At 42.2% G+C, this 14,515-nt stretch overlaps 1 long non-coding RNA gene across 1 annotated transcript in view; it reads left to right on the forward strand.

The window, feature by feature from the left end:
- The window catches only part of LOC122688266, a 47,928-nt gene extending 44,208 nt beyond the window's left edge, over positions 1-3,720 (forward strand). The window contains exon 5 of the long non-coding RNA XR_006339406.1: positions 3,027-3,720. This is a non-coding gene — a long non-coding RNA (uncharacterized LOC122688266). The remainder of the gene's footprint in view (positions 1-3,026) is intronic.
- The last annotated feature ends 10,795 nt before the right edge of the window (positions 3,721-14,515 follow it).

Genomic DNA, 14,515 nt, shown 5'->3' on the forward strand with positions numbered 1-14,515 from the left:
CCAGAGAAGAGTTAGCAACAAGCAGGGTACTCACTGGTCAGGAACTGTCTCTGAAACTCCTTCCTGATTATTCAGCCTGCAAGTACCTACCAAATTCCTTCAATTTAGTAGGCAATAAAGTAAAAAAGAAAGAAAGAAAGAAAAAAAAGACAAGCAAAAAAATTTATTTCCCAGTTGGCCATACTATTTGCAGTTCAATACTGATTCCCTTGGACTTTCCTCACATCCCGTTAATTGGCCTGGGAGGCCCTCATGCTTTCTGTTTCAGAAAGCCACGTCTTTGTCATTATCCCACCATCATTGCCAAAACTCTCAAGAACCCTAAAGGGTCTGACATTTGGCTTCCTTGTAAACCAAAAAGTTAGCCTGTCATAGCGTCATGATGAAAGCCTGAGATTTGAGATTCCTAGGTCAAAGATGAGGTTTATTACAGCACTAGCAACAACCTGAGCATCAGCATTTTTATATCAGTTCCCACTTCCCATGGGGGGATGAGAATAGGATCAGGTGACATGTGCCCATGCAGTAGGTCATGTTACAGAAGGACTCCAAGCTCAGGGAACCAGGATATTTTTATAATGCCAAGAAGTATGCCTGCCCTTTGCTCCGGAGAGAGAAACTACCTTCACTTCCAAGGCTGCTTGCTGTACAAAATCCTTTTAAAGGAACAAAGGGTACCTCAGTGCTTTGCTCACAGGTGGGCAGAAATATGAGAAACCCTCAGAGAACTGTCTCCATTAGCAAAAAGAAATAGCCGGCAACAACAATAGGGGAGTGGCACTCAAAACACCTGGTGACTAGGAATTAGGTCCACAGCTCAGGTCATTCTGTGGATTATATACCTGGAGGTATTGGGAGCTTATGATCACACAGATAAATTTTCAACCTTCCACAAGAGGTTGTGGAATAAAATAAAAATCCTCACAAGAAGAGGAAGAATCTGAGAATTTCAGACATCGCAGTGACATCAGAAGTCAAGGTGGTTTTTTTATACTAGATTAAACTCAAGAGCTATTGAAAATTGCTGAAGCAGTATGATAGGTATCTGGGGATGCTTTTTACTGGTCACTTTATAACTATGTGCTTTAAAGTTTTTTGTACTAATTAAGAATTTCTTTAAACAATGTGAAAATAACAGAATTCTCCATTGAAGAGAAAATGCTCAAGATAAAAACCTCTTAATAGTTGAAGTTGGTATAGAATATTTCTCCACCAGAAAATATCTACTGTGGTAGGAAGAAGAAAAGTATGTATTTTATCTATAGATAGTATTGAAATTTTAGTTTTAGAAATGCTTGAAGTATTTTAAACATGGGGACAAAGATCTGGGATGAAAGAAAATTGAAGAATTGAATTTTATTATTAGACTTAACTGCTGAAGTGATCTGGCATCTAAACCAAACATCACCAAGATTTCGGTGTTCACTGAGAACAAGGAGAAGAAGGAACTTGCAAATGCTTGCAGCAGAGGTTGCTTCCATATAACAAACGGAGCAAAACCAGACTGACTGTGGGGGGAGTCTAGTCATTCGTTCTTTCACTGAGTATCAACCGAGTACCATCACTGGGCTTGGTGAGTTTATCTGAAAAAAGAGAACAGGTTTAAAGATTACTTTTTAAGAGAAGGGGAGTGAACTCATCATCTTCAGTATTTTTCTTAAAATTATATTATCCTTATATTGTGATAGTTCTTGATTAGGATTTAAACATATTTACAGAAAGGAAGTAGAGAATGAAATCTGAAAGGGGACATGTACAGGTGATACAGGTCTGAAACAAAATGATACCTCATCAAGCTTGGGAAATGCTTAGAAAAGTAGATAGTAACTCTCTGCATGGGCCATCAGCAGACAGCAAGTGAGTCTTGAGAAAATTAACCTAACCTATGATTATAAAATGGGCCTCTCTAGATTACTGAAATCATTAGAAATCCTGGAAATAGAATCGTTACTGCCCTGTTCCTCTGACCCCTGTTTTATGGCTGCCACAACACCATATCCCAGGATAAAGACAGAGAAGGGTCAATAGGCTCTAAATTAAGAATTAATGGAAAGACTAAGATCCCTTAGAAAGATGATCACTGAGAAAGGATTTTATCAAAATGTGTACAATCTTGACGAAGCCCAGGAGCGCTGTATCGCTCTGTACCAGTTGCACCCAGCAGGGCACCAGGTGAGGGCGTGGTGAGGGGGAGGGAGCCGGGAAGAGACCCAGCTGGGACAGAAACCCTGTTCACTGTGCTTTGCACCTCTCCAAAAAGGGAGAGCCCCTTCCTCCCCCGGAGTGCCCAGAGGGCATGGCTTTCTTTACCTGCTCAAAGCCCTGGCTGTGCTAGTTGTGGCTCTCCAGGGAGAGCATCTCAAAGCCTGGAATGTTTCAGGGCATCCATTGAAATTCTATGAAAGTAGTTTAAAGACAAATAAAAGATGGCATTACTTTATACAGTGGGTAGTAAACATATGGAACTCATTATCCTCAAGATGTTGCGTAGTCCACAAATATAAATAGGATAAAGAAAGATTTAGATAAATTCATGCTTGTTAGATTCATATGAGCTGCTAGAGCATTGTTAGAAACACACAGGGAACGTCTCCAAATGCTTTCAGGGAAATCACCGTGTTTGTCTTCGAAATGTCCTGGAGTACCAGTGCCATGAATTGAACAGGCAGCTCTCTGACTCCCCAAGTTTCTTAGCACCCACAGTACTCAGGTTAGATTTTAAGTAACTGAGGGCTAAGCTTCTGTATCATAAGGATTTTCTTTACGTTAACAAATTACATAAACATTTTTCTCAATGGTGGGTGTGAAGTTTCGTGTGATCTTAAACCTTTCCTTGCTAACTTGGAATTGTCGTGACAAATGTGCATTTTGTACTGGGCTGTAAAAGAGTGCTATGTTAGGACCCAACTCAGATGTGTGGCACTATTTGACTCTCACCTAGACCCACAGACTTATTGTGGTTGTTTTTTTCATTTCTTTCAGTATTTGTGCTTACTTTATGTAAGATTTAATCTTCTGTTCTTCAGGCTTCTCTTTTCAGCCTTGTGAGTGGGCTTGCAGGGAAAACCCTTTCACTCATAATATGCAGCTCCCACCTCCTTGACTTCAGAGCAAAGCACCCTACCCCCTTCTGTATCCTGTCATCTCGGCTGTGCAACAGACCTCCCCTTAACTCACTGCACTCAGAGACCAGGCTGCACCTTTAACAAGCTTAACTGAAGCGTGGGGAGTGACTGAAGAGAAGGACATCGTAGCACCGCTGCTGGATTTGGCTCCCCGGTCCTCAGCCTCCGGGATCTAATGCCTGATGATCTGAGGTGGAAGCTGATATAATTATAATAGAAATAAACTGCACGATAAATGTAATGCATTTGAATCGTCCTGAAACCACCCTCTCTGCCTCCTGGTCCGTGGCAAAATGGCCTTCCACGAAATCAATCCCTGGTGCCAAGAAAGTTGGGGACCCCTGAGCTACCAGATGAGCTTACCCCAAACCCAGCAAGGCTCAGAGCCATTCTGAGTCCTCCACAAAGATATGCCTGTGTAGCTCCCATCCCTGTCCTGCTCAGGCCAACCCCAGAGGCGGGTTAAAGGTATCCACAACTCCAAGCACAAGCCCGCTGCCAAGCTCCAGACATGGGAAGGAGGTGTTTCCTTCCCCCAGTTTGGAGCCCACTTCTCCAGTTATCATTGGTCCAGTGACCAATTACTTTTCCTAAGATGACATACCAACAGAATCATGAACTTGTCTCATGGTTCCCTGTAGGATAATGCATCAAAACACACCAGTACAATATCAATACATTCTAGGTTATTTGACCTTATGTAGCCCTCAGACAGGGCTTCCCAGGTGGCGCTAGTGGTAAAGAACCTGCCTGCCAATGCAGGGTGTAAGAGACTCAGGTTCGGTCCATGGGTAGGGAAGATCCCCTGGAGCAGGGCATGGCAACCCACTGCAGTATTCTTGCCTGGAGAATCCCATGGACCCTGGGGAGCTGGTGGGCTATAGTCCATGGGGTTGCAAAGAGTGGGACACGACTGAAGCCAGTTTAGCACACACACAGTCCACAGACATAAACAGTCTGGGCCCGGTTGAGTCCTACCAAAGGCATTTCTGTCCTTTGCAGGACTGTCCACTAGTGACATGCAAACTTGCCTACTCCTCCTCCACACAGTCTCCAGATTTTGCTTCTGAACAAGGGTGTACACAGATCTCCAAATGATTTAGTGATACTTTATAGGCACAATAAAGCCAAAATTCACTCTTTGATGATAATAAACATTTATCAAGGGAAATACAATGTGCAGACATGTAATTCTTCAGATTACAAAACAGACATTTGCTGTTGAGTTGTAAAACAAAGATGTTTAGCAACTCAGAGTCACCCTGATTGAAAATCACCAGCTCAGAATAAGGCCTTTGCTTAGATTTGACACCTAAATGACTCATTCTGTTGATTTTCCCAAAATAAGAGAACAGTCTACCCTGAAGGTGAATTCTAGCTGTCGTCTCTAGGGAGGAAAAAACTGACTATAGCTTTTAAATCCCTTTTCTCCATCCTCTGTCCATCAAGTTTTCAACGATCTTTAAGGTTAAGTTTTAGCGCAATCTCCCCCTTAGGTAAGTGTCTTTTAATAGATTCTAAAACACAGTTATTTTATCTTATTCATTTTAATTTTTACATTTCAATATCTCTGAAATCAGGATGCAATCTATGACAGTCACACTTTAACAACCACACTTTGCCAAACAGTGGCAAAAGCAGTCATGACATAGTTGCCTACATCCATGAGAAATTAGTCCATTAAAAAATGAGCCTACTGAAAATATCTTGGCTTGGCTGTTCCCATCAGGCCTGATTGGACAACTGCAGAGCTTCAGACAGCAAATTGTTTGAGGCTATCTGAGACAGTACAGACCTGTTGTCTGAAAACCTTCCAGCAACTCCCAGGAGGATTCATAAAGCTCCACATTTAAAACATGCATAATGGGTGTTACTGGTTTGGGAAAAGTTGTTGAGCTAAAAATGGAACACTTTTAAGAAATGCTGCCTCACCCATGCTCTTGGTGGCTCGGTGTCTGTAGAAAATCACAGATACCAGTTACTATTTCAAAAGTGATTCAGAACAATAAGCCTTCTGCACATGTTTCAGAGAATACTTTTTTACTGAAATATAGTTTATTTGCAATGTTGTTTTAATTTGTGCTGAATAACAAAGTGGTTCATTTGTGCATATGTATACATTTTTTTCACATTCATTTCCGTTGTGGCTTATCATAGGATATTGAATATAGTTCCTTGTTCTATATGATAGGACCTCCTTGCTTATCCATTTTGTATGTAATAGTCTGCATCTGCTAATCTCAACCCCCTACTCCATCCCCCGCCACCTTGATGACCACAGGTCTGGTGTCTACGTCTGTGAGTCTGTTTCTGTGTCATAGATGTATTCATTTGTGTCATATTTTAGATTCCACATGTAAGTGATATCAGATGATATTTGTCTTTTTCTTTCTGACTTACTTCATTTAGCATAATAATCTTTAGGTCCATTCATGTTACTGCAAATGGCACTATTTCATTTTTAATGGCTGAGAAGTGTTCCATTGTGTGTATGGACCTCATGATCTTTATTCATTCTGTTGATGGAGATTTAGGTTGTCTCCATGTCTTGGCTCTTGTGAATGGTGCAGCCATGAGCATAGGAGTGCATGAATCTTTTCGAATTATAGTTTTGTCCACATACACGCCCAGGAGTGGGATTGCTGGATCATATGGCAACTCTATTTTTAGTTTTCTGAGGAACCTCCGTACTGTTTTCCATAGGGGCTGTATGAACTTACATTCCCACCAATATTGTGAAAGAGTTCCCTTTTCTCCATGCCCTCTCTAGCATTTGTTATTTGTAGACATTTTAATGAGGACCTTTCTGACTGGTGTGAGGCGGTACCTCATTGTAGTTTTGATTTTCCTTTTTTTAATGGAATACTTTGTGTGCACCCTGAGTTGCTTAGTTGTGTCTGACTCTTTGCGACCCCATGGACTGTAGCCTGCCAGGCTCCTCTGTCCATGGAATTTTCCAGGCAAGAATACTGGAGTGGCTTGCTATTTCCTACTCCAAGGGATCTTCCCAACCCAGGGATCAGACCTGCATCTTCTCCACTGGCAGGCAGATTCTTACCTCTGAGCCACCAGGGAAGCCCTATGAAATACTTTACCTGATTTATTTTGATTAATTTACCCTCTTCAGCATGCAAAAAAGTGACAAAAGATTTTTTAAAATCTGTGGTCTCAAGTAACTCATTCTGTTTTATACGAAAGCCTGAAGTCATGGTTTGACAGTGTTCCCCGCTTGGAGACACGTAAACGAATGGTTCATGTGCCTGTCTGTCTCCCAGTCTTCGTGCTCTTTTTAAGGAGACTGTGCATCGTACTAGTTCTGGCCAGAGGGTGTGGTTGGAAAATGACTTGCATTCCTTTGCAGTTCAAGCATAGGAAAACTAGGCCTTGATTGCTGGTCACTTTTCTCTCACCTAGTCAACCCTGAACCTCTTATAGAGATGATGGCGCCTTTATCACTCATGGTTCCTGAGTGACCAAGTCGAACAGAAGCCTCGAGGGACCCTCCTTGTAGCATGAAACAAACCTTTGTTGCGTGAGCCCCTGATGTGTGGGGTTTGCTTTCACTGCACCCTGAGTCTAGCATATCCTTACTGTAATATAACCTATAATAACCAGTGGTAGCTCACACTTGGTGAGATGCAGTCCAGGCATACTCCGTGTGCAAGTGCTCAACAGCCAGCACTCACGGGGGTGAGAGGAGTTCTTAACGTCTAGTATCCGTCTGTTTTTGTGGTGTGGTGTAAGTACTCCATCATGTCCAATTTTGAGTTATCAATGTGACATCAACCAGCTTTATAAATGCCAGCAAATTTAATAATTGAATCCTGTGAACCAATATAAGTGGACTCCAGCATGCCACCAGACATATGCTACAAACCTCCCCATTTATATCTTCTCATAGACTATCTCTTAGTTTTTAACACCCAACCTCACAGAACATATATCACTCTCAGTGTATCATTTTGGGGCTGATATTTTTATGGGGAAAATATATGTTTACATACTCAAACCTCAGTAGAACATTCTTAAAAAGCAAATATGAAGGGAAAATAACTGATAGTCAGAATCATGTGCACAGACTTTTAACAGTGCATCAATAGAGATGAGTTTCTATGTCACTGGTACTGAGATGTGAAATTAAGAGCAGCTAGTAGCTTCTGTGTCCATTCTTTTATAATCAATAAGCTTGCTTAGTCATTTTACATCATATGTCATTTGTTACTTACATAGACACATCTTACTATGGTTTCATCATGTTTTTAGAAATTTGTTGGTGGTTCAGGGCTGATGTGTGACACATTATAATTTTTCCCACTTGAAATAATGGGAAACAGGAGTCCAGTCAGTTTGTTTCATGTACAATAGCTGATTGTCAATAATGAATTACTGTCGTGCGGGCGGAGATGTCGATTATGTAAATTCTAAGAGCTTTAGGTCTTATGAGCTTCCATATGAATTTAATGACATTTGTTTGCCTACTCGAGGAACTTTTTGCATAATTTTTGGTTTATAGTTGTGTTCCAGATGGACAGTACTGCTGGGGAGCTAAGTTGTGGATGGCTGAAGCAAAGAATTCCTACATTTATAATATAGTTAAAAATATATGGTACAACATTAGTTACTGTCTATTCTGAGGTGAGAAACAGGGTGGAATCTAATTAGTTCTGATTCATTGATGCAAAATAAATCAGTCACCATTCAGAAGATGGTTAACAACCTTTGCTAGTTCATGTGCTCAAATGTCTTTCCTTTGGACTGAAGCTTCAATCTTTTGACCTTCTCAATCCTGAGGAGTCAGAGTGAGACTGAGACCCTTCTCGAGACTTTTCCCAGCACTGTAATTTCCCCCACTCCTTTCATCCTGGGTAATGTCAATCTGCAGAGATATGAAAAGGCCATTTAAAGCAAGTCCACCTATTAAAATATATTTTTCTACCTGTCACAGGGTCTGACATTTTCCTGATAGCGCCTTATCCTTTTGTGTCCTGAAAATGTGGAGTCTTACAGATTTCCTGGGGAAAGGTTGCACCTTAAATTCTTTACCATCTATTTCAATGGAGGCTATTAAGACAATTAGTTGAGGTCAAAGCCCTGAGAGAAAAGATCAAAGTAGCCTCTTAGGGAAAAGCATGTTCTAAGAAGGGAAAAGACAGGTAAGAAGGGACTAAAACATATCATTTCCTTGTCAGTGTAGTTTGGCTTTCTCAAGACTTTGCTGACATTTACCCTAAGAGACCACGTTATCCCTGCTCTAGATGAAAAATTTGAAAATGTGTCAGACTCTTTGTGACCCCGGACTGTAGCCCACTAGGCTCCCCTGTCCATGGAATTCTGTGTACAGGTATACTGGAGTGGGTTGACATCCTTCTCCAGAGGATCTTCCTGTCCCAGGGATGGAACCTGGGTCTCCGTCATTGCAGGTGGATTCTTTACCATCTGAGCCACCAGGGAAAGGAGATGCCAATCCAGCTCCACACAGATTTCATACTCCCTCACATAATAAATTTTGGCCAGTGAATAAAGCTGAATTACGGTTTTCAAATGGCATCACAAGGCTCCTTTCCTTGTATACTATGAATTCCATGCCTGGGATAGTATTGAATCTTACACTCCTAATGTGGTGTGTGCTCTTGCTTAGGCAAATAGGCGAATACCTGCAGTTCCCTCAGCGCTTTCAGCTACATTGTAGACTCTACAGCCTTGCTGCTCCGAGTGACCTGTGGACAAGTATCATTGGTATCTCTTTGAAATATACTGAGGGGCTTCCCAGGTGGCTCAGTGGTCAAGAATCTGCCTGCCAATGCAGGGGACATGAATTTGATCCCTGATCCAGAAACAAAGATCCCACAAGCTGCAGAGCAACTAAGCCCAAGCACCACAACTACTGAGCCCGAGCTCTAGAACCCAGGTGCGCAACTACTGAAGCCCATGTGCCCCGGGCACATGCTGCTCGGCAAGGGGCCACTGAAATGAGAAGCCTGTGCTCAGCGACTAGAGAGGAGCCCTGCTTGCCGCAGCTGGAGAAAGCCTGGGTGCAGCAGCAAAAAGACCCTGCGTTGCATAGCCAAAGATACAATGAATTAATTATTTTTAAAACACATCATTTCATGCATACTTTAAAAAAAGGAAGTATTTCATATACTGAATAGAATCTCAGGCCCCCCTCATACCCACTAAATCAGAATCTGCATTTTGATCCATCCCCAGGTAATTAAAAGGTACACTGACATTTGAGGAGACTTGTCAGCAGTACTCGGAAAGCTAAGGAAGCTCTAAGGACTTCTTGACCATCTCTCAAACGAGCACTTCGTAGGTATCTGTACTTGATGCTTTGCAGACATCTGAACAGTTTTTAGTCACTGAAGAGAAGCCTGTGGTCTTCTTTCTTGCTAAGTCGCTTCAGTTGTGTCCGACTCTGCAGGCCTGTGGACCATGGCCCGCGAGGCTCCTCTGTCCATGGGATTCTCCAGGAAAGAATACTGGAGTGGGTTGCCATGCCCTCCTCCAGGGGATCTTCCCCACCCAGGGATCAAATCCTTGTCTCCGGCATCTCCTGCATTGGCAGGAGGATTCTTTACCGGTGACACCACCTGGTCTTCTTTCAGTCCTACACAACGTTGGAGTGCAAGGCTCATGAGAATCGAGGCTATTTAGGAGTGACTGATAAGAGTTACAGCCTGTTTGCATTGACTACTTCTCCCTGGTATATCGCAGGGCCTTCTTGTCTATATTCAGTTTGCTTCAGGGTTACTGTGGAGTACTTGGGCCTCAAGTTCTCTCTGCATTTCTATGCTGTACATACAGCCTGTCCAATAACAGTGCTAATCACACAGAGACATTCTTTGTTAGTTGAACATTTAATACCATGACCATTTCATATCTAAGGCACTTTAATGTTTGAAATAATTCTGTATTGCTTAAAGCACTGTGTAGTTCTAGAATCATAACATCTCAGGGTTTTTACATAAGTCTTCAGGATATCTTAAATACATATATTGTTTGCTGCTAGACACCCAACAACTGGTCCTCTTCCCTTTGTTTGAACATTTGTAATGACATAACAGAAAAATACCGCTGAAACTGCACAGTTCAGATTGAGCCTTGAATCCCCTGTCCTTTAGTTGAAACCATACACCTGGTCTCAGGACTTAATGAAGCCCAGGTTCTTTATGTCTCATTGAAGAAAGAATTCAGTGAGAGACAAAGTGATAGGTTAAGAAGTGGATTTATCTACAGAGATGCACATCCCTTAGAGAGAATGCAGTCTGTCTCAAAAGGTAAAAGTAGCACTGAAATATGGAGTGGTTAGTTTTTGTGAGCTGGGTAATTTCATAGGCTAATGAATGGGAGGATTATCCCAACTATTTAGGAGAAGGGGCAGGGACTTGCAGGAATTTGGCATCCTGCGGTCAGAACTGTCATGGCCCTGGTGCCTGTGTCATTTAGCACGCTAGTGCGTTACATACAATGAGGATATAAAGAGGCTCAAGGTCCACTGGGAAGTCAGATCTTCCACCGTCTTGGACCTAGTTGGTTCTAACCAAAATATGTCATATAATCTTTGACTATGTTATTCTTTTAAAGGTTATGCTCTGTCCCCTTCCCTCCTGTTTCACCTCCTCCTGGTTTTGAATAGTTGTAATTCATAAAAGTTCTTTCTCATACTGGATTAAAATTTATTATCTAGTTGTCTTTATGGTTATTTATTCATTGCAGTTATTAATTCTACATTGTATTTCCCTAAGATGGTTGATGTGTTCTTTCTTGTTACTAAGAAAATTGGGAACCAAGACACAGAACTATTATAGCACGGTTCCAACGGCCATCAAAAAACACATGAAAGAAACCAAGACAAGAAATTCTCCTTTCTTTCTAATTTATAGCTCTGTTCACCAGACTGTCTGCCAAGAAATACTGCTCTGTGACCAACACTATGATAATAACGCAAGCAAAAACATCAGTCCCTGGGAAAGATCATGGATCAGGGTGTGGTAAAAATCCAGAACTGTGTCCCTCCCTTTTGGGGTCAGAAATCTGGCAGCCACCCTGGGGTAGGATCTGTGGCCAGAATCCAGCTTGGGGAGCTGATCCGTTCCCACAAGGAGATCTGACTCTCTGGCAGCTGGCAGTTTTCCTTTGTGAAATGGGTGTTCCTGGCACTCCATGAAAGTCCTCCCGCCCTCCACACTCTTTTTTCTCTCCACCCCCGCCTTCCACACCCTGCAGCACACACCCTCCCACTCTTACATCAATAAAACCCCTCCTTCACATACCTTCTGTACGCACACAGGCCCCCACAGCTTCCTCTGCAAACAGCCCACACCCCCTAGGAGGCACACCAGGCAGCCCTAGGCTTTCTGTCTCACGCCCTCATCCTCGCTTCCCCTCAGCCTCCGCAGGGCACTGTATACCACACTTACCAGCCCTACTTCCAGTTCTCACATCATCTCTGTTTTACTTCGGGATTTTCCTTCACCTCATCCCAGCTCACCCCACTTGGCTCCCAGGGCCTGGGAAGGCTGGCACTGTATTCTTGTTCCGCACATGTGTCAGCTGGAGCTGTCACAGGCAAGAGAGTAGTCAGCCTGCGTGTGCCTGCCTGTTCTCCCATAGCCAGTCTAAGACGGAGGATGGCAAGGAGCTGGCAGTCAGTCCTGTTTCTGGAAACTGCAAGAGCTCTTGTCTTCCCTCTTGAAATTACTGGAGGGACCAGTGCTGGCTCTACTGTAGTCAGCATCGTCCCTCCTTCCCTCTAACTCTGTCGCAGGCTTTCCCGACCCTCCTTCAGATGCCCTTACCTTATGGGGCCCGGGGGTGGCATCTGTCACATCCTTTCCATTATAAACAATCACTCAGGGTGGGAGACCCTACAGAGGTTATAAAGGGCAATGAAAGAGGGGAATTAGTTTGATCATGTTTAACCAGATCTTTAGATAATTTAAATATATGCTAGTCTTCTGGAATCTACCTACAGTTATAATACTGAAAGAAATGCTGAATCAATGCAATACAAAATGTATCAGTTTACAGAACTTCTATGCTTGTAGTACCTGATATCTTCACTAGTGGCATTCTTGGGCAAATGATTTGCCACAGTTGCTTAGGTTTCTTATTTTTCCTGGTGAGGCAGATGGTAGTTTAGCTAAATAAATGTTAAGAACAATGGGCATCCTTTATTCCTTCTATACTAAGAACTCTTGAATTTTTAATAACAGCTGGTGTTTACATCAACTAAATATTAAGCAATAGCCTACCACATTGCATTGGACATTAAACAAGCAAGTAAAATAGATATTGTTTTTGTTCACTGAAAATTTACTGTCTAAAAAAAGATATCAGTAGGACAAAAAAATATGAATAAGTAGGCAGAAACAGCTTTGATCACTTTCTTTTCACATTAAAAGGAAAAAAATCATGAGTCTGTGTTTTCCAAAGAATAAAGTCCTAACATAAATTTGGTATTCAAGAACCTACTGATCTGAGTCCCACGCTCTTCAATTCTGTCTTTCTTCCATTTTCCCCACCAATATAGTAGTCTACACACTGGACTCATTGCTTCATAAACATCATCTGTGCTTGCCCACACACTCCTGGGGTCCTGTTGTTTCTACATCCCTCACAGTTCCCGGCCACCAAGTCACAAGTCATTTTATAGTTGTTGAATAAATATTTGCTGAAGGTAAGCTTCATGAGAATAGTGCAGTTGTATATGGGGGGGGGGGGCGGAAGTAGAACTTGCAGCTCCTTGAGTCAAAGAAAGGTACGTCATGTCCTCTGAACTTTCATAGTGCGTGCTGTTTCCTTACATTAAGCCATCGCCCTTTAAGCATTCTTACTCACCAACACTGTTTTTTTCCGTTGCCATAACTGCCCAATAATGTTAATACATTTCATGGCTTTAATATGTGCTTATTCAGCTCCACATGTCCAGGCTTCGCATATCTTTGGACTGGATTTTACCAGAGACTTAACAGGTTGCTATCGCCACGTGTATCCAAAACACGCAGAAAACAACTCAGCACAGTACAAGTAGAGACTGGAACCAGACCCCCACAAACTAGTTAATTCACCCTCAATTCCGTCCATCCTAGAAACACTGTTTTCAGGGGTATTTAAGCATTCACTTTTTCTTAATTTCTTCCCGCCAAGGGAACAGTTCATCTCTCCCATCCTCTTAATGCTTTGGTGCATTTTGTTGCTTCCTGTTTTATTTATTTATTTTGCTTCCTGTTTTATTTAATATCTATATTTATCAATTTAATACCGATAATGGAGTTACATTTATAAACTGGGCACAGTAAGAAATTAAAGATGATTTAATAATAGAACAGTTACAGTAGTATATTTTAGTAAAAGTTGCGTGAATGTGGTCTCCCTCTCAAAACAGCTAAGGCTTTTCTGTCTTCCCTGAGTGCTTATCATGTACCATGGCTGTAAATTTTGCAGTTTGAGGAGCCAGCACACAACTAGCATGAATGTCCTTTTCCTGCTTCACAATCTCACAGGTAGAGGGCTCATTCTTACCGTGGGTGTCAGAACCCTTTGCATATGATTGTTTTCTTTCCTCATCAAGTCAAGAACTCTCCCTTTTCACTGAAAAGAAGCACTCTGCGGTATACTCGAGTTGCGGGCGTCACCACTTTGGCGCCTTGGGGCATCAGGGGAACTAAAGGCCACTTGCGCAGGGGCACACCCCCAGCAGCAGCCACTGCTGTTGGTCTGACCACCCCGGTGGCCTCTCCGTGACAGACAGGAGGGACGTGCTGAACCAAGGGATGAGTCCCGTCCCAGGCAGGATGGAGCTGGATGACAAGAGACTGTCACTCTGCTCAGAATGGCACACAATTTAATCATATGGGTTGTTTATCTCTGGAGTTTGCCATTTAATGTTTTTGTACCTTGGTTGACCATGGGTAACCACAGAAAACATAACCATGGGTCAGGGGGGACTACTGTACTCTTTTTAACCATTAATGTCAACGTTCGCCTTTTCCTAACCAACACTTTTAAAAAATAAGAATCATAAGAGAGCAATTTTAATTTCATCTCACTTACTTGACCACCTTATGTCATGAGTTAGAGGTGTTTACAAACTGTGAAATGGCTCATAAGGGAATAATGAAAGAGAAGAAAAAGTTTTGAAAGTTCTACGAACTAGATGATCAGGTCATGAACAGATGAGAGCTTTTTAAAAAATTGTGTATTTTGTGAATCTTTGGTAATACATCACAAGGAAATTCTGAGTTTTTAGTAGAGTAAGTAAAAAGTCCCTTGCACTGCAAGGAGATCAAACCAGTCACTCCTAAAGGAAATCACTCTGAATATTCACTGGAAGGACTAATGCTGAAGCTGAAGCTCCAGTTCTTTGGCCACCTGTTGCAAAGAGCCAA

This window comes from Cervus elaphus, chromosome 33, assembly GCF_910594005.1.
Source record: "Cervus elaphus chromosome 33, mCerEla1.1, whole genome shotgun sequence".
In the NCBI taxonomy this organism is placed as follows: domain Eukaryota; kingdom Metazoa; phylum Chordata; class Mammalia; order Artiodactyla; family Cervidae; genus Cervus; species Cervus elaphus.